Here is a 26,920-nt window from a genome sequence, read left to right as displayed (position 1 = left end):
AAAATTCGGCGGGATGGATTTTGTCTCTTCTCTTCTATACTAGGATTCTTGCGAAGAATGTGGTATCAAAACGGCGAAAAATCGCTAATTGAGGTACATTTGAAGTTATCTAATGGCCTGCCACTGCAACCAACCACCCATGGACCAATAGTAGCTTTAAATATTGTAAATATATTTAATTATCACAAATTTTTAAATTTCATTTCAAAATAACGTTTAATGGACGGACAGACGGAAAAATGGTTCATTAAGTGCTTAAAACCGTTACACATTGAAGAATTTAAAAGCATTTTGGAATTAAATAAAAGTTAAAAGATTTTTCAGTAGATAGTGGCGATGAATTACCATGAGATATTAAATATAATTCGAAGATAAAACATAGAAAAGGCTGGTTTCATCTGATATTCGAACTTTTATAAAATAATGTGTATACTTTTAGGAGAAACGTTGAATGGATTAAGAATGTTAATACTTAGTGTCATATACGTACCGGACATTAATAAAAGTTTAAGTGAATAAGAATAAAATTTTATGTTTCTTTAAATCAAAAATAACAAATTTAAATATATAATAATTTATTATTTTCTTTCACTCATATTTACTCTATATTACCATGTCAATTTTCACAGATAAATAATATAAAACCATGTCTTTATAATAGTTGTTGATATACTTGATGCTGAAAATAGTAGTAGCAACAGCAGCAGTTACAATGAATTCTTGAAAATAATATATAATAAATAATATATAATAAAATGCAGAACTAACAACGAATATCTTCTTATATTTTTAAGAGAAAAATATTATTGTATATATAGGTGTAGTCAGAATGATTATCAGATTATTATATGCTTAACAAAAAATTTCACAGCACTTTTTTATATATACAATTTTTTTTATTAGTTATACAGTCTTTTTTTTTCTTAAATGTATATATACCTTCTAATCAAAAAAGAACGAGATGCCTGTTTTTGAATTCCCGCGCTTATCTAATCGGTAATTTTTTTTTATTTTCACGCTGGCAATACTTTTATACACATTTTGTCAAAGTTTAAAGCATATCGATTAGTTTTTGTTTGGTGTCTATACAAAGAAGTCTAAAAATTTTCGTGTCGCGATTTTTATAATGGATCAAAAATTAGAACAACGTGCGTGCATCAAACTTTGTGTTGCAAGTGAACTCAAGTGTGCCGAAACGTTGAATATGTTAAAATATGTTAAAATAGGCCTTTGGTGATTTCTGTGCGTCGCAACCACGAGTATATGAATGGTTTAAAAAGTTCAAAGACGGTCGTACAGGCTTGGACCATGATTAGATCCCTGGCCGCCCAACAACATCTGGGACTGAAGAAAACATTGAAGCGGTGAAGCAGATCGTGTTGGAAAATCGCTGTGAACCGTTTAGAGAGATCGCAGTGTTGTTGGGCATTTCATATAGATCGGCCGAACACATTTTAACTGATGTTTTGGGTTTGAAACGCGTCGTTTCTCGGCTGGTGGCAAAAAAGTTGAATTTCATTCAAAGAAAGCTGCAGTTTTTGGCCAAAACCTCCACCAATATCATCAACCAAGCACCGTACTCTCCAGATATTGTCCAATTTAACTTTTTCCTCTTCCCCCGCCCCCGACTCAAATTGCCATTGCGAGGAGCGCGTTTTGAGACCATAGAGGCCATAAAGTAAAAATCGCCACGCGAAAATTTTTCGAATTTCTTGTATAGACGCCAAACAAAAACTAATCGTACGATATGCGTTAAACTTTGACAGAATGTGTATAATAGTGTTACCAGCATGAAAATAAAAAAAATTACCGATTGGATAAGAGCAGGAATTCAAAAATTTTAAATTCTCGTTCATTTTTGATTATAAGGTATGTTTTAATAAAAGACATTTATAAAAAAACATATATAAAATAATGTATTTTAAAATAAATTAGTTATTAGTTAAAAATTTAACAGATTACTTAATTTATTTAATATTTTCTTAAAAGTAAAATATATATATTTATTTGTACATATATACACATATACATATTTCAACAAAAATTCATTAAAGTGAAATGTATATCATAAAGTATAGTAATGGAATATTATTAAATAATATTTTAAAACAGCAAAAAATTAAATATTTTATACAAAAATTTCTTACTTACTTTCTCTCTTACTTTATTTAAATTATGTAGTAGAAATTTACTACATAATTTCATTAAAATTAAATATGATATATATTATATATGTATTGTAATATGTATAGTAATAGTATTTTATTCAACAATGTCTTAAATTACCAATAAAAAGTTAAATATTTTATATATGTATTTTTTATTTCTTTATAAATTTTATTTTTAGATTAATATATAATATAACTCTGTATGCAATCAAATGCAACTTTATTTATCACGTCAGATGGCGGTATGAAATGTAAACCAAATCATATGATTGGCAACACTAAGCTGAAGAAGCGATTTTGTTAAATTCTCATTTAGTTGACATTCGTTCCTTGTCAGTTGTGTTGCGTGGCGGAAGAAAGTTAACATTTGTTTGTATGTGCGTACTCGAATCGAGAAGCATAAATAATTTTAGGAAATTGGTAAACGTAAACGAGTAGTCAACAAAAGGATAATTTTCACATAAAAGTAATATATGAATGCTGTTTAAAAAAATATTTAATTACATTGAATTTGTAAACAAAACCAAAGTATAACAAACGTATGATTAAGACGGTTTTATTATAATTTTTTTTTTTTTTGCTAAGATTTTGTGGTTTAATTCAGTTTTACGCGTGTGAACGAGGAAAGTGGAAAAAGAAGGGGTGCACGCGGTATGCATTTAGGGCACAGGGAGCATGTAAATAGCGTAGTGAAAAATTCAAATTAAGTGATTTTCCTGATTGAAGCAGTTGATAATTTCCGCGTTTAAGTCTCTTTGCGCAATAGAAAGCGGGGCGAAAATTAGCCGCAGAAATAAAAATTTTGATTGTAACATTCTTGGTGCTGCCAGTTGATGTTTTTGTTTATATCCCTAATTGTTTTTTTTTGTGTTTCGTGCTGCTGCTGCTGGTGCTGGTCTCGCTTTCTAAAAAAGCAATGTGCAAAATAAATAAATAACAAATGAATTTAAATTTTAATAAATCCAAAAAATAATAAACAGGATAAGCGCACGCACAACTGCCGGAATTTTTTTAAACAAAAGACAACATAAACAACAAATTTAAGAAGACCAAAATTCCGAATTACAAGAGAAAAAAAATTGTTTTGCATATACACATATACATACAAAAACACACGTAAACCGATAAAGGTATACCACCAACGCCGCTGTTTCAGAAGGTAATAAACACTTTTTTGTTGTATTTGACAAATGCTCATCTGCAATTGTTTGGTTTACGCTATTGTTGCCGTTTTTGTTATTGTAATTCGGATTCTCTTATTATGTCAAGCGATGCTGCCGTGCTGCGAATGCCATTCGGACAAAAGTCCAAAAAGATTTGTTCTCCACCGGAGTGGTGAAAACTTATAATGAACAACAGGTTATGTAGGGTTAGACTTGTGCAGGAAGGCAGTGGAATGACGAGGTGGAACTTGAGTGTCCTTACTTTAGATTAGAGTTATTTTCTGTGCTTTTCAAATTACATCGATATTACCTAATGTTTTCCCAATAATATATTTTACAATAATTAGTGAAGCTCGTTCAACTGACAATCTTGAGGCCATCAAATTCTTCGCGCCTTCTTAACCTAATTTGACCTATACAATAGTATATTCTTGTTTATAAAATTAATATTTACAGGACAAAAACCTTTCGCATTTGATTCAGAAGAAATTCTAACAATTACATATATTATAGTCAGGTCCTAAATTGATACATTTCGTAACTAGATCGGCGTAGTGAAGACGACACATATAAATATATGGGTGTTTGTATGTGTCTTTTTATCTTTATTCACGAAAAATTTTCGGAAAGTTGATCTTCATTGAAGACGAGTGAAAATTCTTGTTCGGCTGTTTTTGTAGGTTTAGGAAGTGTGCAATCAAGTTTCGTCCTTTTAATTTTGGGGTTTTTTTAGCAATTTTGATCGCTCTCCTAATATGTTTACATACCATGAAACGTCCAAGAAATAACATAATTTGCATGCATTTTTTGCGTAATAGAAACTTCGTTTGTTTTCAGAAAATCTTTATTGTGTAAACGACACTTAATGAATTTTAGTCTTATCATGATTTGATTTCTGTATTATTCGTAGAGATACAACGTTCAACAATGAAATGTTATTTTCTAAGAAGACATTTATTAAAATTTAAGTGATGGTAAAACCTAATATGTTTTGCAATAATAATTGATTATATGGATCTTAATAATTTAAAAGAATGAGTAAAATTATCGACGTCTTAAATAGAATTTGTTCAAAATCATTAATGTATACTAACATAATCTGTTAAGGACACATCACTGTCACATAATCTTTCTGCAATCAACTCTTTTTCTTGCTACTATTCTACGGTTGTTGACACGCATATTATATAAATTCTCATAATATCTTTTGACTTATTGGTCTCTTAATGGATTTGTGTTTTCAAAACGTTAAAAGTTTGAAAATTGTTTCTATAAATACGAACATTTGCGTAATACCACAAAAAAGTCCAATTGTGAAAAATCGCATGATCTTGGTGGCAAACTTACATCATAATTTTACAAGCTTGAAAAAACTTCACAGGACAAACCCAAAACGAGTGGCATTGTTTGACTCGTGGTACTGTTCAGTTACTATCACTTATCTTTCACTTGCATAGTTTTAACTCCATGCCAAAAAATTTGGTGATAGTTGGGCTGTGTGATCAGAATTGACGGATTGCATTACTCTTTCATTTTGAAATAAATATGACGTTAAAACATTTTCATACTAAATGTCACAATAATATAATTGCAATGGTTTTCCTTTTATAGATGCAATGGTTTTTCTATATACTAAAATATCGTTTGTTTAAGGAAAACTAAAGAAAGTTCAATTATATCATAATACGTTTAGCGTTTGATAAAGGATCCGCTTTATAAAATAGCTTTGTTATATCGTATATAACGAAGCAATTTTATATGTTATATTTCCCTTTATACATAACTCTTTATATAAAAAAATCGTGAAAGAAGTGTAATATTTTTAATATCTATTTATTTTATTAAATACTAGTTTCCATCTATGTTATTTAAAGCACACTTATTCCCAATCAAATTCTATTTCACTATCTTAGATCAAAAAAAATTCTGGATCGAATTATATCGTATTGTGATACTACTTTCTGTTATAGTATTAGAATATTTTTATTTTTTTTTTCAAATAATTTACATTCATTTTTCAAAATTCTGTTCTACAAAGAGGGAGTTTATACTGTTCTTGCAATACCGAATGAAATACCAGTTGACATTTTTTTAATCTAAAATATTTAATTTACAAATGGTGTTCGCTTTTTGAATACACGTGTGGGAGAATATTTAATTTAAATACAATTTAACAAAATTTCATAAGAATGTAAACTGTATAATTCAGTTTACAGCTCCGTTCTAAGCTACAATAAATTTCCATTTTTAATATTTCCAGTTCTAGTAATTGGAATAGGTCAAAAAGTGGACCAGGTTATTAAGCAAATATTGTAAAAAAAGCACAGATTTTTTAATGTTTCTTAAATTGCAAATCCGTCTTGCACGCAACGCTTGAATTGGTTGAAGAATTCTACATTGTTCTAATTTTGTCCTATATTGTACTATACGTGGATTAATTAAGACAGATAAACAAGACTACGATACGATACTCGTATGACTGAAATGTGTTAAGCTGTTGCGTTTGCTGGTGTATTTTATTAAAAATTGATACTGAATTAATAGAAATTCTACAGTCTCGCGTTGGCTAGTGGAAACCGCAAAAAACCGGTTCCCTGCATTTCTCCATCTACACTCAAAGTCCGATATGGACAAACAAGCTAGCAAGCTTGATATTTTGCTTAAGCATATTTTGTAGTTGTGGCTTTTACTGCGGATTTAAATCAAGCAGCGCTGCATTTCTTGGTAGTACTTTTTTGCTTTTCGTTTTGCTTTTGAAAAATGCACACCTCAGTTGACTTTGTGTGCTCTGTATTGTATTTTATATTCTCGAATGCACCGCTCTTGGAGCTGTAAAAGTGCTTTTCAAATTAGCAATTCAGCGGTGGCACAGTGGCATGAAGTGCTCATATTCAAAATGAGTTTCACTGCTTATTTAAAGCATTTTAATTTCTTATTTAACAGAGATAATCTAAAGCCTCAATCTTTTCTTTCTTTCACTTTAAGGTTGATAGTTAATATGAGTCTCTTCACAAACATAGTGTAAAAAGATGATATTTTTACTTTACAATATTAGAAGTTTCTTCGATAAAAAGACGACATCCGAAATTTTATGCAATATTTTGATATATACTAGCAAAGTAATAAAAAGTAAAGTAAAGTTAGCAAAGTAAAAATAAAGTAATTTATATTTTGATCCAAAAAATTAAAAATATCGTTTTGGGTCCATTCTCAGAATGCTAATGGTTCAGATACATTTTTTTGCTACGAATGCTTGATATTAAAACTTATAACAACATTTAATTTTAAATTTTGATACTAAGCATCTTGCAAAATGTTGATCGAATTTATTTGAATATAATTTATTATTATTATTATTAAAAGTAGACGTGAAAATTGCCCAACAGCCGGTACTGCGGCCAGAAAAGTCCTATTGTACCAATTTCACTATTGATTACATAAACCCCTTTAGAGCTTTGTGACCAAAATCTAGAACTAAATCTAGAGAAGAGCTCTTAATCTGCTCTGGTGACAGAAATTCCATATGAAAGAGGTTTCTCCTGTGCGTTATTAAAGCTGCACAGTCACAAAGAATGTGCATGATCGTTTCCTCATCTTCGAGGCATAATCTGCATTCCGAGTTAGCAGATAATTGTAGTTTATGAAGATGATATTTCAGATTATAATGACCTGTAATGAAACCCGTTATCAACCTCAAATTACATTTTGAGAATTTAAGATTGTCTTTGTAGAAATACGGTGTTATCAGTGCTTTGCTTTGTCTGAGTCCTGGAAAGTTTGCCCAGTACTCCAGCCGCATTTGATTTTCCCTTTCCTTGATAATATATTTTGTACTGGCCCAGTTTATTCCACAGAAGAGTTGAGGCCCTATAAAAGCAGTTTTTGATGCAGTTCTGGCTAGCTCTTTCAGCTAGCTTTTTCATTTCCCAAAACTCCCCTGTGGCCCGGAACAGTAAAGGCTTACCTTATTTTAAGCTGCAAGTGATTGCAAGAGCTCGTAACACTTTAGGACCTGTTTTGATTTGAAAGTCCAAGAAGAAAGAGCTATTTGAATATAAAAATATTAAACTAAATTTTCACAATATGTCTATATGGGTGGTATTTAAGAATTGACAAATCGATAAATAATGTATTTGTTTAAATTTTATAATTATTAAGGTCTCGTAAGTAAGTTTTACTTACAATGAACACTTTTAATCTGCTTTAGATAAACTTATTTGAAGGTTAAATCAGTCATATAAAAAACCATTAATTTACCAAAGGTACAATATACATAAAAACAAAAATTAAATAAAGAAATAAATGTTACTATACAGTACACTTTACGATCAGTTCAAAAATGATCTAGATTTTGTAATTCACAGAAAAAAAACTTTAGATATAGTATCTGCCCCATTGGTAACACTAATAGCAGTTTCTATTTCGATATCTAAAGCGATTTGCCTTATAGTTTATTTTATGTTGAAGAAACTAGGTGTCTACAATTATTTGGTCAAATCTAATGTGAATATTTACCATTTGACTGTTTAAATACTATTGTAAGAATTTTTCTGTTTTTCAAATGCGCATTATTGTTTCGAAGAAATCACTTTTAGAGAATTTAGAGGATTTTAAATCCTTAAGTCATAAACTTAACCCACGGAAAAGGTTTAAGAGCATAGATTAAGCACTAGTATATCTAAAATACGATATAAAAATTAAGTGTTCTGGAAAATTTAAAAACTTATTAACTTTGTTATTAAGCATAATAAACTTAGTTAAAAATTTGGGGGATATTAATCATTCTAAAATACTATTTTATGCACGTTTAGAAATACCATATTTATAATAAATCACTAAAAGACCATTTTTACATAATTCTTTTCAGAGACCTACTAATTTGACCAGAAACATAAATGATTTAAAGTATAATTCATTAAATAATAAATAATAATAAAATATAATTCATTAAATTATCGAATTTCATATTGGTTTAAAAAATACATGTTATTTATATTTTGATCATTTACGATCTGTACATATAACTTCAACTTTAAACAGTGATCAGAGTGTGATATCTTGAAAATGAGGCTATATGACGTACAGGGTAGTGCAAAATGTAGCATAAAATAGATGTCTTGACTAAAATCCGTAAAGACATATCCAGTAAATTGAAATCGAGTCGGTTGTATTGTAAGTATGGGGTATGACGATCAATAACGTTGTTCATATTCCCTTTAGACGTACCATGCAAATTATCATATTGCAAGTAGTCCATTATTATATGCCCTCGTTGGTTTAAAATCCAAAAGTAATTATAAATAATATTTTAATTAAGCTATAATAATTAGTGTTTTAATTTATGATTAATTTTTTAGCTTTTGTGTATTTTTTCCTATTACGTAATATTTGTTAAAATTGCAATACCATTACGCATGTTACACTTTAAGATTAATTTCTCTCAGCTGCGCTTTTGCTTTATTGAATTCAAAACTTAAGCATCTTATTTATTATTTATTTATCATTTGTGTAGTCTTTTCTTTTCTGTCGTTCCTTATTCCAAGCCCATGCCCACCAACTATTCCCTCCACCGCATCTGATCCTACTTTGAAATTAAAGTCTCCAATGATGAGGTTCAATTCATGGGACTTCGTATGTTTCAGTAGTTCGAAGATTTCTGCATAGAACATTTTAGTAATTGATAAAATATAATTCTCATTTACTATAAATATACTTTTCTATTTAAGTGTTATTCACGTAACAAATAGTGTTCAGTATTAATATGAGTTTTCTGTAGATAAATAAGAATTTTGAAAAAAATTAAATAATTTATGATACATAGGTATAAATAACTGATATTTCACTATAAATCAACTTATAGACAGTAGAACTCATTAATTATGTAAAGACCCACTGTGCCCAGAATCTAAATATTGTAATACAAGCTTCAGTAATAGAATATAAATTTATCAAGTGAAGGCATATATTAAGATACAACCTACATACATTTAATATTTAGTCGAACCTATAACAAATTTCCTAGCTTAGCGCATAAGTACGTGAATATATTCTGATGACCTCCACCAATGTAAACTTATCGCATACTGCTCACAAACCTGGTGCCGGTTTTGCGAAAAGTCCATTGCCTGCTTGTAACTGACATTAATATTGTACATAGCAAAGCGTACAACAAAAAAGTTATAACATCTTAAATAATCTTAGTCAATTCCCATTAAAATGCAAGCCAGCAAGCAAACAGACAGACAATTGGGCGGACGGACTAACGAAGAACTACAAACAAACTCACAGGTTGAGCAAATAAGCGAACAAGTCAAGTAGACAGGTAAGGCAAGTTCGAGCCAACAAAGATAATACAAAAAAAAATCCAGTGTAAAAGATTATAAATTTATAAATCCAGGAACATAAAATATCTTAAGATGCTTCTATGCTGCTCTGATGGAAAAGCCAAAACTCTTTACCAGTAACGAAATTCTTAACAATTCCGTAAAGTACATAAAAAATGTATTTAATTTCAGTTTATTCTCATCATTTGTATCGGCGCTTAATGATGAGGTTTGCTATGATGTGCATGGACACCGACACTACTCTTAGTGATATTCCTGATTTATGTGCTTTTATCTACGATTAATACAGGCTTCTCATTTTTTTTGCGTTTCATACACTTTCATACAATAAAAATTTGGCTCTAACCAGCTTGAACACTTTGAGCTTTCTTACTTTAATTTATATAAAAAACTTAATGTATTTTTAAATTAATTGAAAATTCCATTACAGATACTGCAAAATTTTATATATTTCAGAGACATTTAGTTTAGGAAATATTTTTGTTATAAATATACTACGAGTATAGGTTCCATCGCAATCTTTTTTTTTTTTGTTAACTATTACGGATACTATTTCTGTATACAGCATAGTAAATATAGTATATTAATGATTTTTTATTAATATTTAAAAAGTGAACTCACAACTACTTTTTATTAATAAACTTGTACCTTTAAACACATTTTGTTAAGACAATTATTGGCTAAAGTATTAAATTTAAGAGTGACCAATATGTTTTGTTGCTTCTGCTTCACTATTTAACCCTTTTGTAATAGCATTAACATACTCGTATTCTCTAGCTCTATGATCAAGCTCTAATCGATTATAACTCTGAATGGCAGAGTATGTGAGACTAAGAATTTTATTATGTCAATCAATCTTTAAATCAAGTTACACCAATATTTTTGCGATTCTCTAATCAATTTTTCGTTTTCCTTATCTATGGTTATTGGGTGTATGATTCGTTTATAAAATTCTATTCAATTAATTAAACGCAACACTCTGTGCCCTTGACTTTGTTCATGTCTTTACAATATGCGACTTATATCTTTCCAGTCACAGTATCCTTTGTTTACTATTTGTGTTCGCATGTGCAAAAAAAGTCTGCACGGAAAGCAATAGACTTTATCTTAAAATTTAGACTAAACTAACCACGTGTGACGTTGAGTTTCGTCGTTATTCAATTTTTAAGTAAAATAAGAATCAGAAAAACGTCTGTTATTAGAATCCTTAGAATAACTTTCTTAAGATCCACTTTTCCACTTTTTTCTGGGAGCCATTATGAATTCAATCATACGCCACGATGCCATTATTGGAAATATTCACCTCCTCGGATCTAAGTTGGATAAATGACTTTCTTAATTAAACTGATTGGTCTTCACTTCTCGAATCGCCAATATTCTCAATTTTGTATTTTTTATTGAGTTTAGTAAGTTGGTTAATAGAAAATTTACCCGTATCCAAAGCTCGTATGAACAGTGAATATCTCTATTGTTAAAAAATATTCCTAATATCGTAATAAAAAACAAACAAAATCAAACGGAAGCGTATGTTAAGTGTAGTTAAAGTTGGAAGAAATATGTACAAATTTTGGTTATGAACTAGGTATATCTATGATCATTAAATAGTTTTATTGAATAGCCTTGCATATTTTTGACGGGAATTCGTTTTTGAAGAAATTACATAAACTTAATTTACTCTACCAAGTTATATTAAATACTTTCTATTCATCTCATTGAAAACATAACATACATTGTGACCGAAAAGCTTTCGGAAATTCTCATTTAAAATTCGCGCGCTGTATATTTTTCGATATTTTAAGTTTATGTAGTTTGGCAGCACTGTCCTTATTACTATGCCAAAAATGAGCGCGATCTGTCAGGACAGTTCGTTTACGGCAGCTGTTGAAACCAGTTCACCTCAGTAGTGCGTTGCGAAAAAAACAATGGAAAAAAATATTGAACAAAGAGTTTGCATCAAATTTTGTTTTTCGAACGAAATTTCGTGTGCAGAATCGTTGCGAATGCTACAAAAGGCTTATGGGGAATCAGTTTTATCGAAAACTCAAGTTTATGAGTGGTACAAAGCCTTTCAGGACTGTCGTACGACCGTCGAAGACATGCCGCGTTCTGGACGACCTTCGACCTCTACCACCGACGAAAACATTGAAAAGGCAAAGGAAATCGTGTTCAAAAATCCTCATGTGAGTGTTAGAGAGATAGCACGAGAGCTAGGCATCGGTCGTGAGATGGCTCGTTTGATTTTGGTGGACAATTTGTGTATGCGACGTGTCAACGCCCGGCTTGTTCCGATTCACCTCAATTTGTTCAACATTATCAACGATTTTAAGGCCAAACATTCAATAAATACCATCGAACAGCCACCGTATTCACCTGATCTTGCACCGTGTGACTTTTTCCTGTTTCCCAACCTCAAATTACCACTCAGAGGAACGCGTTTTGAATCCATAGAAGACGTAAAACAGAATTCGCAGAGGGAACTCAAAGCCATACCGGAAAGCGCCTATAAAAAATGTTTTGATGATTGGAAGAAACGTTGGCATTTGTGTATCGCTTCTAATGGAGCATATTTTGAAGGAGATAAAATAAATATTGATGAAGATTAAGAATTTTGCGTTTTATTTAAAATTTTCCGGAAACTTTTCGGTCACAATGTATAATCATTCATTCATTTCAAAAAAAATATCAGATGCCAAATATTTATTATATATATTACATATATATATAAGTATATAATATATATATATAAATAAATATTATGTATATAAAAATATATAATATATATATATAAAAATATATTATATATATATAAATATATATTATTTGCTTAATCGGCTATTGCTTAATGAATAATATTCACTTCTTGTTGTTTAATAAAGTTACTAAATATTATATATATATAGTAGTACTAGCGATGCAAATATTGTCTTAAAACTACATTTCAAAGTATCACTTTGAGTAGTGACTACAAGTCTTAAGCATAGATAAGTTATAACTGTCTTCATATTTACATCAGATCTCCACATTTCAGCCCATGCCAAAGAAATCATTAAAATTGTTTAATGTATTTATAATTGCGAGCTGTTAGAAGGGTTTATTATAAATCAGAGAACATCAACGAGTCATAATTGTAATACTCAAAGTATACTCGTAAAAAACCAAATATAAATGCGTACATACACTACTTATATGTATTTGCATTCACCACATAAATGATTCGTTTCTGTGTAAGTATATTTGTTAACGAATGCCGGTGCTAAAGAATCAGTTTCACAAGATGTACGCATTTCGCCATAGAGTAGGATAAATAGCAAATGATTAATGAATCATAGCATATACTCAGGTGAGTATGAATATACTCATCGAAAATGAATCACTCGATCACTTGTAGCATTCGAAAAAATTCTATGGGCGCTGTTGTTTGCTAAGCAAAAATTTGTGTGTGTTTAGTTTTATGCTTTTTTTTTGGTGTGTTTTGTTGTTGTTAGCATTGTAAACGCAATCATTTTGTTTGTGTTTTTAAATATTATGTGTGCATTAATTAGACGTTGTTTTAGTATGTTATATTTTATGCACAGTAAATAACAACAAACAAATTTTTCTCGACTATGACGTAATAGTCATGAATGATTCGTAAATCATTTGCATTATTTTTGTGTCGAGTGTCGGTGTTTCTGAGTATGATATGAGAAGAGTATAAATGATAATAAGTGCTGTCAGTTGTATGTATGAATCATGTGGAGTCGAATATACGAAAAAGAAAGTAAAAATGTATATAAATTCAATGATTCGAGTGTTGAGTACCACAGATGTACAGCGAATAGCTCACAAAAATATTCGCTGCGTTTCTTGAATGTTTGCTTCTTACACAAACTGCGAATCGTGCAATATTGATGCAATGCTGTAACTCGTACAGCCTGTTGTGTTGTACTAAATCATACAACTTATTACTGCTTTTCACTATGCAACGAAATTTTAGTGTGCTGAACAATATAGTTCCTGTTTTATTTCCCTATAAAAGTCCTGAAAATGCGTCTTTTAGAATTAATTATGTAAATGACCTACATAAAAATTACGTTCTTTTGTTAATCTTAAACAATCGAAATATATTCGTTTTCTAGATCAGTATATTTATATTTTAATAACTATAAATATAAATATTGATGTTATATCAATGAAAATTGATGAAGTGCATAATATTGTAGGCAACAAGGGTGATATTTAGTTAAAAAACTGGTACGTGGGGAAACTGTTTTTGTACTTTTTTTATGTGTACATAGTTTATAAATTATTTGAAAATCATTCACTTTTCAGTCAGTCAGTGAGTCGAAATGGATCACAGCTTTTATTCATTCAATTATGTCTAAATTATTATCTTTAAATTTCAATGTCAAGTTTTATTTGCTTATTTAATATTATTTCTATAACGTTCGCCTAATTACCTTACCCAACGAGTAATCTCTAGTTTAACTAACAAATTTTGGTAAAACTAAAATTTATGTTTTTGTTCAAATATTTGTCGACAGTTTAAGTCTTTAGTGTTTTGCAATTTTTATTACGTACCTTTGTCATCATTTCTTGAACCACCTCTTGTAACCCACTGTTCTAGTATCTTCGTCATTTATACTGATTATAATGATTTAACCGACTTTTTTTGCGTTTACAATGTGCGCATTTCTTTTTGGCCTATTTTTGCTTTACTATATATTCTTATTACCAATACCGCTGAAGCCATTAGTACAAACGCCACCACTGCGGCCATCGATACTGCCGTCTCACAATTGTGGGCACTTTTGACCAACTTTAATATCAGTTGATGAGTTTTATTTGATTGCGGCTGATACGGAAACGATTACCCGGCAAAAAATACCGAATAACAGAACTAAATGTGTATTCTTCTTCTTTATTTCGCATAGATTTTTTACGATTATTTGATTTTATAAAAATTGTAATTATTCTACTTTTGTACAGAGTTTATTTACATTTTCTTTATGTGCCTTCAATCTTCAGTGCTATTGCGTGCGTGGTGTTCGCACAGACATTGTAAATAGATTTATTTACTTGAATGTCTGCTTTTAGATACTTTTAGTTTTTCACTTCACATAATATAGATATACAATATAAATTATGATATTTGTTTCATTGTATTGTCTACTCGCAGTTTTTGGAAATAATTATAATGTGGGCAATGAACAAGCCAAACAATGACTTTGGCTTGGCATGAACACGAGTGCGAGTGTTGGTTGACTTTCTCCGTTGGATCTGCTGACTTTGCAGATATTTATTTTAAATGTTGACTGTGAGTGTAGCTATGGCTATGGCTATGACTATGACTATGACTATGACTATGGCTATGGCTATGGCTATGGTTGCTGTTTGTTCTATATTTTCCAAAAATGTTCGAAATCGAGCATGTAACCAACCAATGCCATAGCTGTCATTCTTGCGGTCTCATATGAGTTCAGAAATTTTAATTACAGGTTGCTTTTGACACATCATAAACTTTGAATGGCGCATTATTACATTTTCAATGGAACGAATTTATTCGAAATTTACATGCAATAGTATCTTCGTTACATTGCGTAAAGGAGTCTTCTTCTCATTTATGAAATTGATTTGTGAGAAAAAGAGTAACATTTAATTATGGCCCAAAGGTGCAAATAGTAAAAGTCTTATTGAAACGCATTCAAGTCTTTAATTTAATCAGAAACAGTATTTTAATTAAAACACAGTTTAACTTATACACGTACTATACATACACGTACTCCATGCAATATGAAGCTTTCTTTTTTGAGAAGTAATGAAACACAATCTTGAAAACGAACGAACACATAATGTAATTGGGATACATTACCGTAAAAGGATATTAAGCAAATCGTGGAAGTAAGCAGTTTCATTTGATTACAAATTTAATGAAAAATGGATTTATATTGTAAAATAATTCAGTTTTGTACAGGTAGCATAATTATTAGTCTTTTATTTAAGAACTGGGATAAATAATTTATCGAAAGACGTAAACTGTTCCATTTACAATTTAATTAAAATTTCAGGTCTTAATTAAAAAGTTTCACTGCTCTTAGTTGTCTCTACTCAACAGTTGTCATCGTTTGATTTTCATGGCTTATTACTTATATAATATGTGTTTTAGTGTGTTTCATTAGAAAATAAAAGAAATATAATAAGAAAGAAATTTCAATTTTATTTTTAGTTGATTACTTAATTAATTTTTAAATGTTTTTTATTTTTTTTTTTGTTTAATCTTTGAGAAAATTGCTTTCTTTTATACAAATATAGTGTAGCTTTGCTGACTGGTCTTAATCGGTTTTGTGAATGATGTTAAAATTATTTAATTGAAATAGGTTTTATTTTTTCACAAAATGTCGTGAAACCTGTTGTATTTATCCAATGATTTTCTTATAATTCAATAAGTTTTAATTTAATACTGATGCGGTTTTAAGTTTCGGAAAGATTAATGCTCAAAGTGTGCTGAAAATTAGACTCGTAAATAGTCTAAATGTTAAAACAATTAATAATTTAATTTGCTAAATTTCGGAAAAATATTTATGTAAACGTTGCCATTATCCTCGCTAATTTTAAAATCCGAGTTTATAAAAACTACATGCACATGTAATTCCTTAACCAGAGAGTTTAGTATTACGTCAAAACACCAGCCATAAGTCAGTCAGTACTTACTTTTCTAACTTACTTGACTAGTGACTTTATTATATATCATCTAATTCTCGATTAGCTCTAAACTGTTTTCGTAAGACCCGTTTAATGAGGAATACTTATTGTAGTTACCTTGTAAGGACTGTTGCCGACTCCAAGTAATAAATGGTATTTTCAAAATGTTATCAATGTTTATTTTTAGTTTAGAGAACGGATCACCTTTACTTGATATCTAAATCAAGTATAGGTTCTTTCCTATATATAGGAATATAGCGAGAGAAAGTTGCGAAACCGTTCTATTGTTATTTTCGTTTTTTAGAATAAAAATGAATCTTAATTTCGTCAAAATTTTTTAATAAAAGTTAATGATCTATTTTATTTTGCTTAAAACAATCGAGACTTGCTGAATAAATACTTACAAGACCAATCTTACATAAATATGGTTCGGATAGCATTATTCTTTATCTAAAATATTTCATATTTCTTTTGGAAATACCTGTAAACTTAAATATTTAACGCGATGGTGCTTTTCATTGAACTTTGAGTCATGAACTTCTAAATAATTTGAACAACTGTTACAGTTTTTCAACTAAAAGTACATTTGCTTAAAATTTTGTGATTCTATATGATATTTATATAATATTATTAATTATATTTTAAAGTATTTCTTTTATTTGAAATTGGGTTCTTTAAAACACTATACATACATAGCAAATAATTTAGTTTTTAGCTTTTGTTTTAAAATAAATAACTTACTTAAATTCAAAAACAACTGATTAAATACATATTGTATATGCATACATTATATTGTTGTAAGAATATTTATCGCATTTTAAAACAATTATATATCTAAGTTAAAACAAATAAAAGCTAATATGAAATTAAAAAATTACAGATACTTTGTTTATTCAGATTGTAAAACAAATAATTAACCTATGCTATATAAAAAATCTCATTCGATTAAATACTTTTGGGGTACCATTATTTCAGTTCTTTCAAAATTTATACTCGTGTATATCAAGGGAAATATATTATACATGATATAATTCGCTAAATCTCTTTCTGTTCTTGTAGTTGTTGTATTTTTAATTCAAATTGGGCATGAAAGCAAGTACATCTAGAAATGACATCTAGTTATTTGATAGGATAGAATGGAAGAGTGAAGAATATGTGGTAAGAGTAAGAAAATAAAAATAGGTGGGAATGTCAGCATTGATCAGCTTTACCATCTGTTCCAATATGGATTATGCTGTTATACCTCCATTTCATTATATTCACATTTCCACGAAGAATGGGCTGGAGCCAATATAAATTTAAACGACTGCCTTGAAATTTTCACAGATGGCTCGAAATTTAAAAACTAATTTGGTGGATGTCTAAGACCATAACTTAAAAATGTTCTTCTCATAAACGGATCACTACAGATAACGGAACCTTTCTCAGATTAAAGTTGATACTATCCATCTCGCAACTAATAAATGACATTGTTATGTTGGGTAGCAATATTAATATTTTTAGAGACAACCTAACGGACATTATATCCGTCACTGATGTTTTGAGTTTCGAATATTAAACATTAAAATTATTTTTTGAATATCAAATTTATTAGACTATGTTTAATAAGATATATTACTAATTTTTTTATTTCAAAATCATTGAATGAAAGTAGTTTGATTATTGCAAAGCAACAATGACCCACAATCTTGTAGTAATATGTCCTTGAAAATAATGCGAAGATAAATAAATATATTTATTTAAATTATATAAAATTTATTTTCCTAATTGAAAAATACATTACGATGCTTTACAACCTTAAGGTATGAAATAATACAAAGTGAAATTAAGTCGAATTTCTCTGAGTTTCCATTGAAATTTGTTATCTTCTTTACATTGCTAATAAGCGGTTAATGTGTACACCAATGTGCACCATAATGATTTATCGGAGAGGTGTGAATATGTGAATATTTATAAAATATATTGGTTGGGTGCTGAAGATTGATTATATAAATCTATTAAATTCTGCCTAGGATATTAATTGTCAAACTTGAAAATAATTATTTGTTTAATTGTATAAGAAATTCGATTAATCCAAATATTGTTTTTGGTTGTTTAATCGCTTTCTTTTAATCTGCAGCTAGAATCATTATTTCTATATTGTAGAATTTTGAGCCTTTACCTTTCAAAAACTAAATCAAATTCTATTGCTAAGGTCAATTTTAGACCAACAAAATAAAGTTGCAGATATTAAATAAATCATACTATGACGATACGAATATAAGGAAGGAATAAGGAATAATAAACTGTATAAATATTTTAATATGCCTTATGCATCTCTGGTATAAAGTATAGTAAATTGTATAAGTTCATAGGTACATTATATACGCTATAAAGTAGGTATATGATTACTTGGAAAATTTTTGTGCTATTTTCTAATAAGTGAAGTCTCAGAAGACAAGCTATAAGCTATGTATCCTTACCTGTTAAATTTGTTTCACGGACCATTTTTAACCATTTTTAACCATTTTTAACCATTTCGCGGACCATTTGTGATCCGTTGACCACCGGTTGAGAATCACTGTCTATACTGTAAACATCATATAGAAAGCATACATTGTGAGGCAATTGCAAATTGTCACCGGTTTTTTTGGCCAAAAGTAGAGTATGTTAGAATAGAATAGGTAATATTCTATAGGTATGCTATAGGTAATTATCGTATTATTTTCAATATAAAAATGAAACAAAAATATAATTTATACTCGTATGAATAATAGGAGTATTCAGGCAACTGATTAGTTGCTTAGTTGATTCAAAAACTTCATAATAAAAAAAATTAGCATTTTGATGTTAATCAGTTGCTTGAACGACCCAAGATGCGTAATCTGATTAGTTTGTTGTGTGCAAATGCCTTAGCAGCATTCGTATTGGCAGTGAAATACTCAAATATTCGTAAATTTTAATATCATTTAAATTTATCATAAAATTTATCATACAACTAAAATTGCAAACGTGTCATATATCAAGAAGTAGAATATTCAATTTTATGCTTTTTAATTATATTTTAACCCTTTAAAAATTATAGTTTAACTGAATTTATTTATTAATTTATGTTATTATTTTTGAATTTTTTTTTTAAGACACCCTATGCTTATAGCGCCGACACTTGGTACTGGCAACACTATTAATCAAATTTTTACTAATCTGAGAATCTCCGAAATAGTTGATTTTCTGCTTAGTTTCATTTTTGTATGGAAATTTTTGTTGTGATCATCTACTAAGCAACTAATCAGTTGCCTGAATACCCCTAATATATATGCCATGAACACAACGCATTTGTGTCGCTATGGCATATGACACACATTGCATAGCGAATCAGAAAAATATGGAAGCAACAATTCTATAGTATAAATTATAGTTTTTACTTCTATGAAAAATTAGTTTAAATATTCTACTGAGGAGAAATCCCATGTTGTAGTCAGCGTTTATAGTTATTGCCTAATGAGTTTTATCTGCGTCATAAAAAGCATTCCAACACAACACTGCATAACACATTGCAGCACAGAATTGAGTTGAACTAAATTGTACTAAACTAATCATTCAAAGTTGCAGGCTAACTGCACGAAGGAATGGAAGTACGATAACTTCTCAGTTAGCTCAAAGCTGAAGTTGTTAGTAGAAGATTTGCTGCTGTCTCCATGTCTCCATGTCTGCACTTCACATACGTCACATAAGAGTACATAAATGCATGAAATGTGGCAACTGATTTATTATATTACGAAAGTTCTAGATTAAAGTTGATTATAAATATTTCCTTACTTTCGTTCGGTTTTCAAATCTTGGTCTTGTTGTACATCGACATATTTTCTCAGCATACAGCAGTTTTCATGTAAAAGTAAAAAAGTTGCGCAGATTTTAAATATGAACTGCTTTGATGTTCTGCAAATTTGCACTTTTTTAGTTTTGCATCCAAACAGCAGCGCGTGTCGTGATGTGGTCTAGGAAATTCGCTGCCAACATTACCACAACGGGCTAACATGTTGCATTCATGAGAGTATCTGTTTCCTCCCCAGTTTGGACATGATTTTTATTTAATTTTGTGAGGAAATCTAATACGACTTGAAACGTTAACAGAATCTTAGATACACTCACATGCCATACGCGCGTTATTTTCTTTTTGCCTTGTTTATTTTGTTCCATATCATATATTTTATTTATCGGTCAATGTCATAAAACGCATAAATTTAATAAATTTATAATACAAACGCCAGAGTATGCAAAGTAAAATTTTTTCGAATGGAATTGTATATTAGGTGTTTAAATATGCATAAGATTAGTAGTCATTTTTGTAAGTAATCTCCTTAAAGTTACTCCAATTTCTGATTCCTTTTAGTTTTACAGTTTTATCCAATTTTGCCGCTTCGTATTACATACAAATATTTACTTTCATTCAAAGTGATAATATTTATTTGCCAAATATGTTACTTATCATAACTGTTGCGAATAACTCATATTTGTTTGTATGAAGAAGTATCTGTAAATGCACAGGCATGTTCGCGTCGAAAGCTGTAAGTGAAGCACCACTAAAACATTATATGTTATCTGTTTACGTACTTACTTTGAATATTCAGAATATTTGTATTTGTTTATTGGTGATATACACATATTTTTGGAATATCTTTTTATCTCTTTGATCAAAATAATATTGTGTGTGTTTAGATATTTTTTATACTCGTAATTACTATACATTTTTATGTGTTCGGTATCAAGTTATTTATCAAAAATGTACAAAATATCAAAAGTTGGATGCACTGTGAACTTGACAGTGCATCCAACTATTTTTGTAGTTTGCTCGATTTGTATATTCATTAAACAAATTTATCTATGAAATAATATTGACGATAATTTCAATATCAATGGCTGAGAAAATTAAACAGACTCATTTATGTGCTCAGTTGTATTTATTTCAAACAAAATGATTTATGTAAATTATGTATTTAACGCGACATTGTAAGTTTTTAAATTGTTGGTGTATTTACACGGGACTTTATCTTATGATTATGACATATAACTATTGAATAATCGGCCTATTGTTTTCGAGAGTTAGAACCAAGCATATCTGATAATTATATCTAAATCTAGCGATATGAGTTATTAATAATCAACTCTAAATTCGCAACAATGCAATTGTTGCCAATTATTTAACGGTAACAATTCTTAGTACATTGTTACCGGTAAATTTCGGTAGTCTTTGTACTATACAATCATTTTTTCCTAAGTATTATCTCTTATCTTTTTTGCCAAATAATTGCTTAAGTCAATTTAGTAAATTATATATTTAAATTTAAACATTTTGTTAGAAATTTAAACATAATATGTTCGCGGCATTAAAGATCCGAATGAAGTCCAAGTATCAATCTATTAGATCTGTTTTAGATCTGTTTAGATCCTTTTGTATTACTGTGTTTTGGACAAGTGTAGAGTGATTTTTCTAATTATTTGAAGAGAAATGGTATAAGTACCTTATTTGAAACTAATTTTCTACACTATTTAAGCATCTTTTAAAATTAAGTTATATAATTGTCACGATTATTTCTTCTATTTAGTGTTTGTTTTGTGTGAGATGGTTTCTTGGAATGGTAGAAAGCAGTTACTTCGCACATAACATGCATCAAGCAGCATAGGTTACAATATGTTTGATATATCTTTTCAACTATTTATCAGAATAGCTGGGACTTTATTCATTTAAGATGTACACCTTTGTTATATATATGTCTACAAACTTTAAAGATATGTACTTTAAAAAACTTTAAAAATTTTTGTAAATTTTTCTAATTGCGGTAAAATGTTGATGCTATATTTCGAACTGTTGAATTAGCAACAAATTTTGCTGCCATTCGTGTTGTACCTAAAATATTCGCATTAGCTGTATAATTATACTATTTCTTTAGTAACCTTTTTAATAGTACTTTTTATTTACAAGGACGTGTAAAACACTAGGGAAGTGTTTTACACGTTTTTGTTATTGATAGGATTCCTAAATCACGTACTTTCTTTGACATCTTTGCGTGCTAGTGAAGTAGTATTATTGCTAAAGGCCTTTTTAACCATTTACTAACTCTCAAATTTACTAATAATAACAATCTATTAACAAACAAAAATTGAATGGATTTAAAATTGCGTTATCAAATAAAATCAAATTTTTTTCTTTTATACGTATGCACTTTAGTGTCTATGAGTAGATAACAAATTTTGGTTTATAACTTTTTTTATATCCTCATTTAATTGATTTATTTTTAAATTATGAATAAAATTAAAACATGCAAATTGACTTTACGTATAGTTTACTATTGCGTTTTCTGATATGAAAAAACATATTTTTGAAACAATCAAACGTATTTGCATAGAACGCCAACAGTTATATTGCACATTTTACGAAACAATATGTAATTAAGTTTTCTCTTCACAAAAGCATCAAAAAAATATATTCACAATAATTTGTAATTTTTAAATTATTCTACATAGAAAATTTAATTTAATTAACGCGTTCATTTAAAGTAGCTGAGAAGAAGCACTTAAGTGCGTTAGTAAGTCACTTATTACAGTCAACTGAATTGATTGAACTACATTCAGTGGAAGTACATTTTTACGTTACTTCTACTTCTACTTTTTTTAATATTTTTTGTAATTGTAACACTTTTTTATGGCTAAGTTAACTTAATATTTAAATATACTTAATGCTTTTTGGAGTATTATGATACTGTTCTGTTAACCATAAAAATATGGATTCTACACTTTTTTCACTCAGTGCAAACATCAGGGTAGAAGAAAACCAATTTATTGACGTGATGTCTAAAATTGTAGTGAGATATGAGATGTGTCTAACGAAAGAACCCAATTCGATATTGTTTTGGTGAAATGAAAAATTATTTTACGATGGAGTACACTATGAAGCAAGTAGTCTGTCTTTTTTCTTCTTCCACTTGCTTACAACTTTAATCGAGTGGCTTTTTGCCACCACAAGTCTACAAAAGTGAATCATTTAAACACCCTTACACTAGTACTATTGTTTGAAAGTAACTTAGCTTATTGAGAATTTTTAGGCAATCATTTATCGTTTTTGAAGTAGTCGTTATAGACTGGATTGTTCTTGATGCCGTTTGATTAACTTATTGTATGTAAAAGTCTTTTCTTTATCTTTTTGTGAACATATTCTTTTACAAATATGTGTTTCGATGCCTCTGTTTGCACATAAGTTGAACACTACAGTGAACTGGAAACAATCCAAAATAACGTGGTCAAGTCGTTACTTACCGGAATTAAAATCCTACTGAGCAGAGATAAGATCGAAATATCCACTGGTCATCTAAGTCCTTTCCCTTTCAAATACAGAAATGCAGAAGCTCAAGGAAGAAATAAACAATTACCTAGGCCTGGCAAGATGCCAATATTCTATTATGGAAATTGACGAACTATATTTTTAAATATATTTCTTTTGAAAATAATATTTATCAGCCACACAAATAAGTTTTCAACTTAGAATTTGAGACATTATTTGAATGTGTGAAAACAAAATGGAGCCTATGTATTACTTGTGTAGAGAATGTTGGAGTGGTGCCTCTAAAATCAAGTATTTTCCCATGAAAATTGATTTTTTAAGTCTTAACCCATATCTATGTGTACATAGTGAAAATAATTTCTCTTCCCTATTGTGCATATATACTTTCTTCCAATAAAGCATTACGAGGGTTATTTCGACCATCTTTAATTCGCTATTTGTATGTATTTGTTTTTTGTTTTTTGTTTTTTGTTTTTCGATTTTTTATAAAAAATCAAAAATGCTAAATATTAAGGTATTGTAGATATAAAATGCTGCAAATATATAAAAAACATAAAATTATGTTTTTGTTTGTTTTGCATATATTGTGGAGTGTTTATGAATGCTCAGCATAAACATTTGTCATGAATATTGCAAATCCTGCGGTAAAAAGCAACTTTTTTTATGTTAAGTTTTAATCTTTTTTGAAAATATTTTAGAATTTTTAGTGTAAAAATTTTTGCTTGTCATACACAAATTTTAATTCATTTAAAATATATAATATTTTAATTAAATATTGCAAAATTTTGTTCATGAAATTGTATTGTGCATTGTTTTAAGTGTTTTTTATGATTGTTTTAGTTTTTATTTGGCTAAGTGTTTTCTTATCTAGATTTTTTTTGTTGTTTAGTTTTTTTTGGAGGCAACGATCTAATTTCGATATTTGATATCAGCATTTTGTGTTTAGTGTACCTACATAGTAACAAAAAGTGTAGGTAAACATTTTCTTATTGAACTTTTCAAAAAGGCCTTCGGCAGAATATTTTTGCATATATAGAATATATTCCCTATTAAATATTTAAACAATTGTTTTTGCTGTTGAAGTTGGTAATGTTAATGTTAATATTAACATTAACAGATGTCGTGCAATGTTGAAATGTTCTGTTAAATTGTCGTCAGCAGCTTCGTACGGTTTCATTTTTCAAACACTATAGATACCCGTATTTTGCTGATATGTTATTTGTTTGCCCTGACGTGTTACACTTAAGTTACGCACTCACCTATGGGAAGGTTTCCTTTTTAATTATTTAAAGTGCATTTGAATAGAAATTATGCCGCCAACGATAAGCAAAAACATTTGTAATTTAATTTGTAGAAAACTTCTTGGCCGCTATTAGATTAGATAGGAAAACAATTATAATTAATAAGATTGTTTAAAAAAAAAACTAATTAAAATTTACAAGCACGACTTCAGTTTCTATTGCAAATACTTTATTCTAGTTTTTGACAAAACTTTGCAATTTATCTGAAACTAATTAAGAAAAGAAAAGAAACTAAGTGAGGGGAAAATATTTCAAAAAAATTTATGTATTTTATCAGTAACAATGTATTTGATCACATTTCCAATATATTGTACACATTTGTAAGCACAACGCCACGGCCTCATCACTGCAATATATTTTTAGATTACAGATTGTCAGCTTAATCTAAGTTATGGCATATTTTATGAGTGAAAACATTAACTCTAATATGTGCTAATATCAGTGAAGCTCATAAACTCGCCTTACTTGCCTATTGTACTAAGTATTACATTTAAAATTGTAAAACATTTTAATTTAAAAATAAAGTTAGTTGTCACAATAAAGATACATTTGCTGCTTTAAAATATTTTTTTAACTTCACATTTGTAATTTGTTTTTTTCGCAATTTTATTATACTTTTCGCTTGAATTACTTTGTAATGCAAATACCAAGAAGAAGAACACATAAAAATAACCTCCTAAACTTTTTTCTAGCAAAAATATAAAGCGCAAATCAAAAATTGTAAGTAGATTCGACATGTGCATCCTCTTTTGTGATACCCAGAATATACTTAAGACTATGAATGCACACATAGACTTGAGTAAATTGAAATCAAGCATATAGGTATTCTTATTTAGAAGTAATTTGGTTGTATAAAATAAAAATTTACCTTTGTTTATTTTTTTATTTATTTTTTTTTAAGGCCAATGAAAATACTTAGTTAAGCCAAATTTTTAATTCCAGCAAAATGTTTATTATTATTATTGAGATTTAAAATCCTAGACCAAATCTCTTATTGTTGCAGTTTCTATTTCGCAACGTTACGTACGATTGTACTATAAAATTAATTTATAGCTGGATTTGAGCTTGGTAATTGCTTTTTCTGCTAACAGAATATTGTATACATATACATTTATTCCTAGAAATGAAAATTATAAATTCATTTAAAAATAAAATAACATAAGTCAAGTCCTTTTTCATCTGAAACTCACTTTTGTATCTTTTATAATCCCAATATGTAACAGGGTCGCTAAGAGGAACAGTAGTAGTAGTAATATAGATTACGTGTACTTTTTGCTCGTGGTAGAAATCGTTCTTTGTAATACACGATATAAAGATCTACACGAAATTGCCAAATATTGCCAAGAACAATTGCGAGTAGCAGATTATAATATAGTACACATATTCACAATACTGTTTGTGATACTATATATCAGTATATAATAAGTTATAATTTTGTAAAAAAACTTAAGAAAATCAATTGAAAAACACAACTCAGCCGTTTAGACTATTCCCCATATTCGGACTTCCACGGCATTAAATGTCATCGATGTATATACGATGACTATTTTGTAACAGATAGAATGCTATTAAATTTTAACTTGAATTAGTAAGTACAGGTAATAATCTTAATTTAACATTACATATTGCAGGTGAAGAATTTTATAAATTTTTTAACTTACTGCTGAAGACTCACATACGGTTTCATGTATTCGCCTATGCTTAATTTGAATTTTCTTTTCAATATTTCGAATTAAAGTTATCAAATGTAAACAAAATTAACTAATTTTAAATATTCTTTTATATCATGTATATCTTTAAAATTTATCTATGTAAATGTATTTGCTAAAATTTTTTTTATATTTTCAGAACTAAGGAAAACTTTTAACTACTAATTAAAATATAACTATGACATTTGAATCATCATTAGAAAAGTGGTAAGTAATTTATTGCTTTAAATATCTTT

General features: G+C 29.0%; 1 protein-coding gene across 4 annotated transcripts in view; it reads left to right on the top strand.

Moving 5' to 3' along the window:
* The first annotated feature begins 2,496 nt into the window (after positions 1-2,496).
* LOC119687961 (polypeptide N-acetylgalactosaminyltransferase 5-like) overlaps positions 2,497-26,920 on the top strand; it is a 55,351-nt gene continuing 30,927 nt past the window's right edge. The window contains exons 1-3 of one of the 4 annotated variants that reach the window (XM_038102527.1): positions 2,497-2,634; positions 3,149-3,327; positions 26,824-26,891. The gene's annotated coding sequence lies outside the window, so the exon portion shown is untranslated. Of the gene's footprint in view, positions 2,635-2,753; positions 3,328-26,823; positions 26,892-26,920 lie in introns of all 4 variants that reach the window. The other 3 variants (XM_038102526.1, XM_038102529.1, XM_038102528.1) reach the window with 3 other exon arrangements.

The sequence above is a fragment of the Teleopsis dalmanni genome, chromosome X (assembly GCF_002237135.1).
Source record: "Teleopsis dalmanni isolate 2A chromosome X, ASM223713v2, whole genome shotgun sequence".
In the NCBI taxonomy this organism is placed as follows: Eukaryota; Metazoa; Arthropoda; class Insecta; order Diptera; family Diopsidae; genus Teleopsis; species Teleopsis dalmanni.
This window is presented reverse-complemented; position numbering and strand designations above follow the sequence as displayed.